The sequence below is a fragment of the Varanus komodoensis genome, unplaced genomic scaffold (assembly GCF_004798865.1).
Source record: "Varanus komodoensis strain SLA01 unplaced genomic scaffold, ASM479886v1 scaffold19, whole genome shotgun sequence".
NCBI lineage: Eukaryota > Metazoa > Chordata > Lepidosauria > Squamata > Varanidae > Varanus > Varanus komodoensis.
Window position 1 is genome coordinate 3,178,548 of NW_025335550.1, and position 10,068 is coordinate 3,188,615.

Genomic DNA, 10,068 nt, shown 5'->3' on the forward strand with positions numbered 1-10,068 from the left:
TTTTCAGGCTGTTGTTTGAAGCACTTATTTGGTATGTATTCTAGATGACAATGAAACAGTAGCAGCTATTTATTTTTTAAGCTGTCTTTGGAAAACAGCCAGCCAAAGGCAGAATACTTGCTCAGACATAAAATGAGATTGCAGAACTAGACTGAATGGGAAATGCTGGGGCCTGTCAAAAGTTGTTGGACTCCAGCTCCCATCTTGCCACTCAACATGGCCAATGGCTAGGGTTGACAGGAGTTCAACATCATCTGGAGGTTCTCATGATTCTAACCCTAGAACAGCTGTGCAAGTCCAACGAGCCTTGTTATTCAGGGAGGCGAGGTCTACCAATGGCAAGAAGTCCAGATGGTGACATGCTACCTCTGGTATTGGAGGCAGCAGGACTGCTGGAGAACTTGAGAAGAAGGTGGCCATTGCACTCATGTCCTGCTGGAGGGATGCTGTGGGCAGCTGGCTGATCATCAGGTGAACATGGTCCCGGACTCAATGGACCACTGGTCTGATCCAGCAGAGCTTTCCCCATGTGCTTAGCACACCCGCCCAACATTTGTGCTGAACTTCTTTCAACCCAAGGGCTGAATTCCATTTTGAAGGTGCTTTCAGCATACACATTCCAGGGATGGGCAGGCCAAAGTACCAGCATATTTATTTCTTTTTCATTTTATTTGTACCCTGCCTTTCTACAAAAACAAACTGAATCCAAGTAGGCTTGCATTTTCGCTTAATGTTCTTGCTGCCAGTAAGCATTTCCTTTTCAGAATGGGGGCAGGGGAACTGCACAGAAGGAATGACCCAAAGCAAAAGGGAAAGGAGGCAGGGTCACCCAGAATTGACTCCTCTCTTCCCCCAGCCTGAGGTTTCTATAGAGTCAATCAGAATCACCCTTTCATTTAACTCATTTTGGCTGGCATATCCTTTCCCTGTTATTTCCCCACCCACATCTCCAAATATTTCATCTAATATATTTGTCACGTTAAATCTCTAGAGCAGGTATGCACAGCTTGAGATGAGCTAATGAACTGCGGAAGACTGGCCCACTGAAGCAACAAGAATAGATGAGTGTTAGGCAAACAACGCAGTCAGTCCATCCCCCGACACTTAATTCTTGCTCTTCCACCTCCTCCGCTTCACCTGTAGGTCAGGTGGAAGGCTAAGTGAGCAAGTTGTTTTTCTTTCTCTATTTTCATTGTTCTCTCCAGGAAGAATGGAAATGAACCACTTGGAGATGAGTTTGCCTTAACACCCCACGGTCAAGGATGGCCAAGGCATCTGCCAGGAGTATGGAAACGGTGCTTTCAGGAGATGCTCAAATACATTTGCTAGACTTGCCTGTGTTGCCCTTGCAATGTTTCAGGGAAAGCTGGGGTGCCGAGCTCACACGGAGTTCAGCAGCACTCAGCCTGAGACTGGATTCCTGTGACGCTGCAAAGCAAGGCTTCTCAGTTGACACATTGCTTCAAGGTCCTTTTAGGTGCGGGAAGTGACAATCAGCCATTGCTCAGAGCATCACCACAATAAGTCTTTAATGGCTTACAACAGTGGTACAGAAACCTCAGGCCTAGGCACAAAACTGGCCCTCTGAGGGTTCCCAGCTGGTGGCCTGGGTTTGCCCAGAATGGCCCTTTTCCGTAGCTTCATGACCTTACCTCCATCACTGGACATTTGGTACTTTCCAGTTTTTGTACAGTTTTTTTCTTCATCCTAAAAAGGCTGACATCTCTCCTAAGGTTCATGGATTGGCACTAAAGGCTTTAAGCTGTTAACTAAATTCATAGCACTGGTATTTTGGCAATGCTCTTTGGGTCTCTGACATCATGCACTGCTGCAACGGAGCCCCAGTTTTTTTTCAGAATTAAATTTCAGCTCTCAGGCTGAAAGCAGTTCAGAACCACTACACCTCGGCCTCACTGTGCACAGAGGCATTGCAAAGCGTACATTGCATACTGCAAAATGTATATTAAGCAGCACAGCACCTCTTTAGTACGGGTTTATCTGAACTGGCCAGTTGTGGGAGGGGTGGCACAGCTGATGTTTTGACAATGCCCAAGGGCTCCTTCTTTGTAGGGGAGGTTATAATATGGATAAACTTTCTATTGGAAAGGTCTTTAACGTTTACTGCTGTCCATGTGCTCCTTGGTTACCTACTTGGGTTTTTTTTAGAAATTCACCTAAGGTCAGTGTAAATAAATCCTCTGAGCACTTTTGGACAGCTTAAAGGGTTATTCATATGCACTCCATTGTCATAATAGATCTGCTCACATTTCATGTAAGAAAACTGAAAGACTTATTTTTGTTTCTCTGCTTGTTTGTTTTTGGTTTGATTTTTGAGACTCATTTGATAGATAATTTCATTTACCTTCATCCTTGTAGATACCAGGGCAGTATATATTTAAACCTATGACAATCCTTAAATCCATCATCACTGTAAAACAAAGGAGGCAGACAAATGGAATCAGACAATATTAAAATGTAAACAAAAGAGGCAGTTTCCCCTTGTAGTGCCAGTTGCAGAACTGATGTCAGTTGCATCTCCATGGGAAAGGCATGGCACACTTGCGGGGGGCCACAACTGGGAAGACTCTGTCCCTTAATGATAATGACCCTAACCCAGGTACGTGAAGAAGAGCCTCCCCTGATGGTTTTCAGTCTTCAGCAGCATCTTTTTCAAGAATGGAGTCTGGAAGTGACCTCCAAGCAAAGCTGGACAAAAATGATGTAACTACTTACCTCAAAAGTGACATATCATCCAATTACTCCCAGAGGAAAGGAACTTCTCCAACAGCCTCTCAGCCTGGGACTCTCCTTTAGCCCTGATGGCGGCTTCCGCTTCTGCTCTCCGTCCTAGTTTCTCTTTTGTGAAGAAGTGAAGCTGTGTTGGCTGCCTGGATGCCATTTTGGATCCTCTGTAATGCCCCAGGAGCTGGTTTCCAGGGCACTGTGGGATTGTACAGCAGGGAGAGCAGTGGCCGTGGCCAAGGAAAGCATGGGGACCTTTCCAAGAATTTTATTTGTTTTGCAAGGTAGCCTTTTCCCAGGACTAAATGAGACAAAGAGATCTCAGACTTTTTCACAGAAAAAGTCTGCCGAGAAGCTTCAGCTTATTTCTGTCTACAGATGGTTTTACCTTAAGCAGATGGAATGCACTTAGGAGGCAAGATCTCCAGGACTAAGCAGGGGTAGAGGGCATGAAAAGTTCTTTGGTCCAAGTGCTCCCACAAGATGAATTGCTAGGAAGCAGCTAGAGCAGAGGAGCCAGTGAGCAGTTGGGCAGCCTGGTGAGGTGGCCTATTAGCTTCTCCTGGCAACAAGCCATCCTGATCTGTAAAGAAACTCCTTAAGAAGTGGTGGTACGAACTGGTAATGAAGTCCTGGAACATTCTCACAATGTCAAGAGTCCTGATTTGAGCTGTTTGCTTGCAGTACCTTTCCTCTAACCAGTGGCTCCTAGAGGAGTTAAATTAGGGCATTCAGACCTGACTCAAAAGTTCAAGGTTGAGTCTTGTAGGATATGACAAGTTATACTGTCCATGCAGCCCAATTTACACAGGACAGCCTTCTATTTAATGGCATCCTTTATCTGAATGGCTGTCCAATTTATCTCCAGTTTATCCAGAAGGAAGGAAAGAAGGGGGCTTTGAAGTTGCCCATTATCAATTAGCACTTGAACAGCAGATGGAGTAGGTACACAAGTCATCTGATTGCAGTCTCTCCTACTCCACCACCCCACTATTAAGAGATTTCTTGTATTTCTGGTCAAAGTGTAGTGATTATTTGCAAATTTTTACCTACCTATATTAGCTTATGCATTTTCAAGGCAAGCCTGTATCTTCTTTTGGCCTCTTTTTGGAGAATGCATGAGTGTCCACCCCACAAGAAGTTAATGTGGTAGCAGCACATTCCCCCCAATGCCCCCCTTAAGTTTTCAACTCTCTGCTTTTCTGCTAAGACACCCCTCTTTGTTCTCACCAGGTATTTTGCTGCAATAAGGACCCAAAACTGGACCTTGCAGGATTACCTGTAACTGTTCCTTCTCCCAACACCAAATGCATGCCATAAAAATTTTAGGCCTCCATAGCCCCTTGCTAAGACTTTTCATCTGCCTGATATGAAAAGGGGGGGAACCCCTTTCTGAAGCTGACATCAAAGATAACAGAAGATCAAAACTATTTTTTTGGGGGGGGATATTAAAGACAGGATGTGAAATGATACAGTTAATAAAATGGAACAAAGGGGTCAGTAGGAAAAGAGCTGAAAGAGGATGGAGATCAGCCTCTTCTAAATTGTGTCCATTTGCTTTAGAAAATATACGCATTCAAATGATCCAGAGGTGCTATTAAAAAAAAAAATTCCCTTCAGATGAAAAAGAGGCTTCTATTGGGATGTAAATATATATTCATGAGAGAACTTTGTTGGTGGAAATAATTTCGATGCATTAAACCTTGTTTCCATTCAAGACCGAATAGGCTGACACCTGAATTTTCAAAATAACAAAAGGGACGGGGGCTTCCATCATAACACCGAGGTGAATATTCATAGCTATCTGTAAAAGCTTGTTTCTGTGGGATGTTTCCCTTAACAGCTTAACAAAGACTTCTGTCTCTCTTTCTCTCTTTCTTCCCCCAATGCACAGCATCATTTTCTCTCTCTATCCCCCTCTCCCCCTTTTGCGATGAGAACAAAGAACACCGAGTTTCCTCACCTTTCCATCAGAACATATTTAATCGCTGCTGCTTGGAGGCAAAGGAAACTTTTCACAAAACAAAGGCACATGGTATTTCATCTGCTGCTTCAAGGTTTGTAAAACAATTTCTTTCCATCACTGCCACCCCCCAGAAAAGCAAGGCAAAGAGAGAGAGAGAGAGAGAGAGAGAGAGAGAGAGAGAGAGAGAGAGAACGAGCAGAGGGAATGAGAGGATAAGGGAGAAGAGGCAGTGTCAGCCAGCAACATATGAGACATTTACTTCTGCTTGTTTTAGATCAGGATTTACCTAGCTTGCACCTTTTCAACTGAACATGGATTAGAGCATACTCTGCACTGAAAATCTGTGCATTCTTAAGGTTGCAATATGCTCCACATCCCTCCCAAATCAGCATGGCAGGGAGTTGTAGTCCAAGCTAACTGGAGTGCTCCAAGCTGGGAAAGGTATTCATAGATCATACTCTTGCAAACATACATAGGTGGTCGGCGAAGGTCTGACCAGGGAGGACCATTTGTTCTCAAGCACAGTGTTGTCCAGTCTGGCCTCTTCCAGATGTAGTCCAAAATGTCTGGATCCGGATCCAGATTTAGCTGGAACACGTAGGTTCTTCCAGGGAATAGGTTCACCCTACTTCTGGAAGGTTCGCCCTATCATGCCCTCTCAAAATGCTATACAGAAAGTCTGGAGAGGAATGGGTTGCAGGGTAAAATAGTTACAGGGTGAATCACTGGGTAAAATCCAGCTATGTAAGATGCTTTGGATTCCCCAAACAAGGGGGGAAAGCAGGATATAAAGGCAATGTTATAATAATTGCCTGAATGACATGTTCTAGCTTTACTTTAAAAAAAACCCAAACCTTTGTTTACTTGATGCGTAGAAGTTTTGCCAAAATCTCTTCCCAAAATCTCATTTGCTTGACCCACAATGTGAGCTATTATTAATATTCCTTTCTGTGAGATATCAGATAAGCTGAGTCATGAAACTCTCTCTCTCTCTCTCTCTCTCTCTCTCTCTCTCTCTCTCTCTCTCATACATGCACACACACGCATATCGTGGGTCACTTGGATCACAGCACAACACAAGCGAAAGGGAAAGCCACAAATTACTTCTGACAACTTAAGCAAGAAAGTGAATGCAGAGGGGGCATATCTAAGTGAGAAATAGCTTATGAGTTGTCTCTACATTTAATTAGTATTTTCCAGTTTAGACTTTAGCTTCCAGAGAGAGTTGGGAGCATGAATTCTCTTTCATTTTCCAAGCTGCTCCCGTCCCCCTTTCCTCCCTATCCTCGGATGAATAATGCATCCTTCCAGGACCTTGCCCTGGATCCAAAGAAACACTACTTGTATTGAAACCATCTGTTTGACTCTAACCTGTGCTGCTTTCGATGGGTGTCTGAAGCCAGGCACCTCAGTCCTGTGCCCAGTTTGGGGAGTGTTCGAAGTACCTGCAGGTCATGTGTGCAACCTTGATTCCCTCTTTCTCCAGAGTGGAGAACTTTTCTGAGAGGAAATGTGTGAATAGAGAGCCTATCACATCCACATCAGAGAGGAAACATGGGCAGGAGTTTTGTTCAGTTCGTTGCATTTACGAGACCTGAGCAGAATAAGCAGATACTTTCAGAAGTAAAAGGGGAAGAACTTGCGATTGTCTTGATGTGAATATGCAGCACATGAAACTTCCTGAGCGCCTCACTTTTCAACATCCATCTTTCGATCTGGGCATACTCAAAAAATTTTGGCTTTGAATTAGGGCTGCCACCTCTTTTTTCCTGACTGCCTCCTCCTTCTTTCATTGGTACACATCGGGGAATTGCAACATGGCCTCATTCATACTGAGGACAGTTGCGCTGTTGCACTTGGCTGGTGAAAGATTGAGATACAAGCTCTTTTGAAAGCTTGAATTTGGGAAAAGTAAACATGACAGATTTTTCTATGCTTCGAGTAGCATCATCATTCAGCTGACAGAATGCTAGTTGATTGATGGCCTGAGTTTAATCCCCTGTTGATTGTAATCATATAAATATAATAATGCTGGTGATTTACATAGTTCCCGCCCTATTTATCCTCATGGCAACAACCCTGTAAGGTAGGCTGACAGGCCCAAAGTCATGCAGTGAGCTCTGTGAATGAGCAAGAAAAAGAACTCAGATTGCCCAAGTCCCAGTTTAGCCTGCATGCCATGCTGACTCTCAATTAATCAATCGAATACATTTGAATACATTTGCATTTGAAGAAAAATCATGGGGAGAGGGACAGAATTGTACTTTGCTTTTAGATGATGCACATCAAGTACGAAGTGGGACCATTTTAAAAGATGCATTCCTTCTGGTTTCCGCCAGGATGTCTCCTGCAAAGCATCTTGATAGCTCTGCCCTTGCATGTTTACTCAGAACTAACACACCTAAGCATGAGCGGGAGGAGGAAGGTGCATCAGGACTGCAGTGCACAGGTGTGAATACGCACCTCTTGGCCCTGCACATTGTCTTCCCTTTTCAGGCCAGAAAGGAATGTCCTCCCAGCTTGCAACTGGGGTATGGAAGACCAACTCCGTGCTTGGCAAAATTAGGGAAGGAATTGAAAGTAAAATGCAAACCGCTTATAAAATCAAATCCAATTCTCTTATCTTTTGCTAGGGAAAGTTGAAGGCAGAAGACAAGAAGGAAAAGTGACTCCATCAAGGAAGCCGCAGCCTTGGACTTAGAAGAGCTGAGCGGGGCAGCTGTGCTGGGAGACTTTGGCGACTTTCTTTCACAGGGTCACAATCGGCTGCAGCAACGAATACAAATATTTGGCTCAGCTGCCCTTGGAATACTGTATTCACTGCACCTGCAAAAGGAAATCACAGAGTTGGAAGAATTATAGGGAAGGGAAGGAAAAGCGACCACGAGGTTGCAGCAACTCCACTATCAGGACAGGAGCTGTGCTTGTTTAGTATGATGGCTCTATGCTGTCCCTGGTATCAGAAGCAGTATGCTCAGGTGCACCAGTTGCTGGGAGGAGCTGTTGCACTCATATCCTTCCTGTGCCATCCTGTGAGCAACTGGTTGGCCATGGGTAAACAGAGGTGCCTAGGACTAGCTGGCCCAGCGATCAGCATGGCTTCTCTCAGCTTCTCTGATGTTCTTAGGCAGTAAAAGGTGCCAGCATGTTTTAAGATTAAACACACACACACCAGATCAGCAGTGAGATTAAGCTTTCTGACCCCACCTCTCTCAAAGAAAACAGTGCTGTTGAGTTCATTTTTAGATAGTATTTTAAATCACCATCCATCCTTGAAGATAGCTGGACAGCATGTGCATCTGATTAAAATAATAACCGATACAATAAAAATACCCAGACAAAATCATTCACTATATACTTTGCTTTTGATGTTTCTGCAGGTAGGATAGACCATTGCAGAATAAATGAGCAAGAGCTGCAGAACAGGATTTTGCAAGTAGACTGGGAAAGGGTGGAGACGTCTTCCGGCGCATCATCCGAATGCAAGAGTATTGTCGTGAGCCTCGGGGAAACTTAGGTCAACCTGGGGACTGCCAACCCCTGAGTGAGACTGTTCTCAATTAAGACGGGATCTCTTTAGCAACACTAGTTAACAGCACTGCATAAAATGCAAACAAAATATGGAGAAGTGTTTACCATAGCTGAATTATCTCCTGGGAGATTTAGTGGCTTATTAAAAATTATTGGCCTTTATTTCTTCTCCTTTGGTGACAAAGCTGTTTTCGCAAACCGCTCTTGACGATTTCATAGCGGGAGTCTCTAGGCTGTTTGTTTTCAAAGTGCCATATTTCTTCCACCATTAAATTTTACTTTTGGCACAGTTGTTTAAAACAGCGATTTCCCAACACTTCTGACCTAGAAATGCAGCTAAATGTATATATTTCCCTGGAAAGCCTTCAGAAAATATGGCAGTGTCTCATGACTGCAGGGGGTTGTGAGGAACTACATCGTAAAATGCTCCTGAGTGTTGGAGTAATATAAATGCCCAAGTCCAAGTCTGACGCATGAATGTTTAGCATTCATTTTGACTTCATTTGATGCTGGGAAATGTGCGTGAATGGTGTCACTTGCTTTAAGCTTACGGGCCAAACGAAAAGGAGGAAAGCAAGTCAGGGTATGGACTAGAACAAAGTAGATAAGGAATAATCCTCTGCACATTTAGTGAAAATTGGCCAGCTCTTCTACTCAAGGGATGCCGGGAACTGCAAGATTTATTTTTGTCTATATGCCTGGTATAATGCTCATGGCCCTTTGTCTGATGTGACCAAGGACCATTTCACTAGAGACAGGTGCTATTCTGGTGGCCAATATCTTCTTTTCCACATCTGAGAAGGGGCGCTTGATATGTTTAGCATCAGTTTTTGGAGCCAAGCCCACATTTCAAAAAGTCTTTTTTTCCTGAGAAACTGGTTGAGATGGCTCTTTCTCTCACCCTCTCCCAGGATAAAAAGAAGGCCATTTTCTCATTTTTGTCTCTGAATCCTTTCCAATGCTCAATGCTTTCCCCCTTGGCAGCTTTCATCACACACACACACACACTATCACAAAGTGCCTAGAGCAATGGATGCTATACGGCAGCCAGACTGTCAGTTCAGCTTCAGCAACTGTCTGCATTCTTTGCCATTGGACACCACCAATGCTTCTCCCTCCCCAGCAGCCTGGAAAGAGCCCTTTCCCTCTGGAAGATGCAGAAAGATGGCACTTACAGTGTCAGGATTAAAGAGAAAAAGAAGTGAGAAAATCTTGTGGTTGCCTCTGACTTAGGTCAACCCCATTCATGGAAGCCCTCCAAAGTGTCCAAGTCCAAGGCGTTGGCTTCCTTTATGGAGTCAATCCAAGTGGTCATTTTTCCTGTAGCAACCTACGGTTGTGAAAGGTGGACAACAAAAAAGTTAGACAAGAGGAAAATTGGCTCATCCGAACAGTGATGTTGGTGGAGGCTCCTGTGATCAAGCTCATTGTTGTTTAGTCACAAAGTCATGCCCGACCCATCGCGACCCACGGACAACATTCCTGCAGGCTCTCCTGTCCTCCACCATCTCCCAGAGTCCACCCAAGCCCACACCCACTGCCCCAGGGACTCCATCTAAGCTCATTAGAAAAAGATATAATGCTTGGAATGCTCAGCGGCAAGAGAAAACCCGGTCGCCAAAGAGAAAGGTGGTTAGTATCCATCAAGGAGGATGTAGGTCAGAGCTTAGTTCAGCTGAAAGAGGTGGCACTGGATCGAAAAGTGTGGTGAGATTTGGTCCATAGGATCGCTTTTGGACATGAATGAACAGCTGAACAGAACAGATGGAGTCAATTCATCCTTTCTTTGACTGTCCTCTTCTCCTGCCTTCAACATTCCCTAGCATGAT

The 10,068-nt window shown here is 44.3% G+C and overlaps 1 long non-coding RNA gene across 1 annotated transcript; it reads left to right on the forward strand.

Annotated features, from left to right (window-relative positions):
• The first annotated feature begins 4,638 nt into the window (after positions 1-4,638).
• On the forward strand, positions 4,639-8,401 carry LOC123022324. Its single transcript, XR_006414510.1, has 2 exons — positions 4,639-4,799; positions 7,342-8,401. It is a non-coding gene; the product is annotated as an uncharacterized LOC123022324 (long non-coding RNA).
• Positions 8,402-10,068: the final 1,667 nt, after the last annotated feature.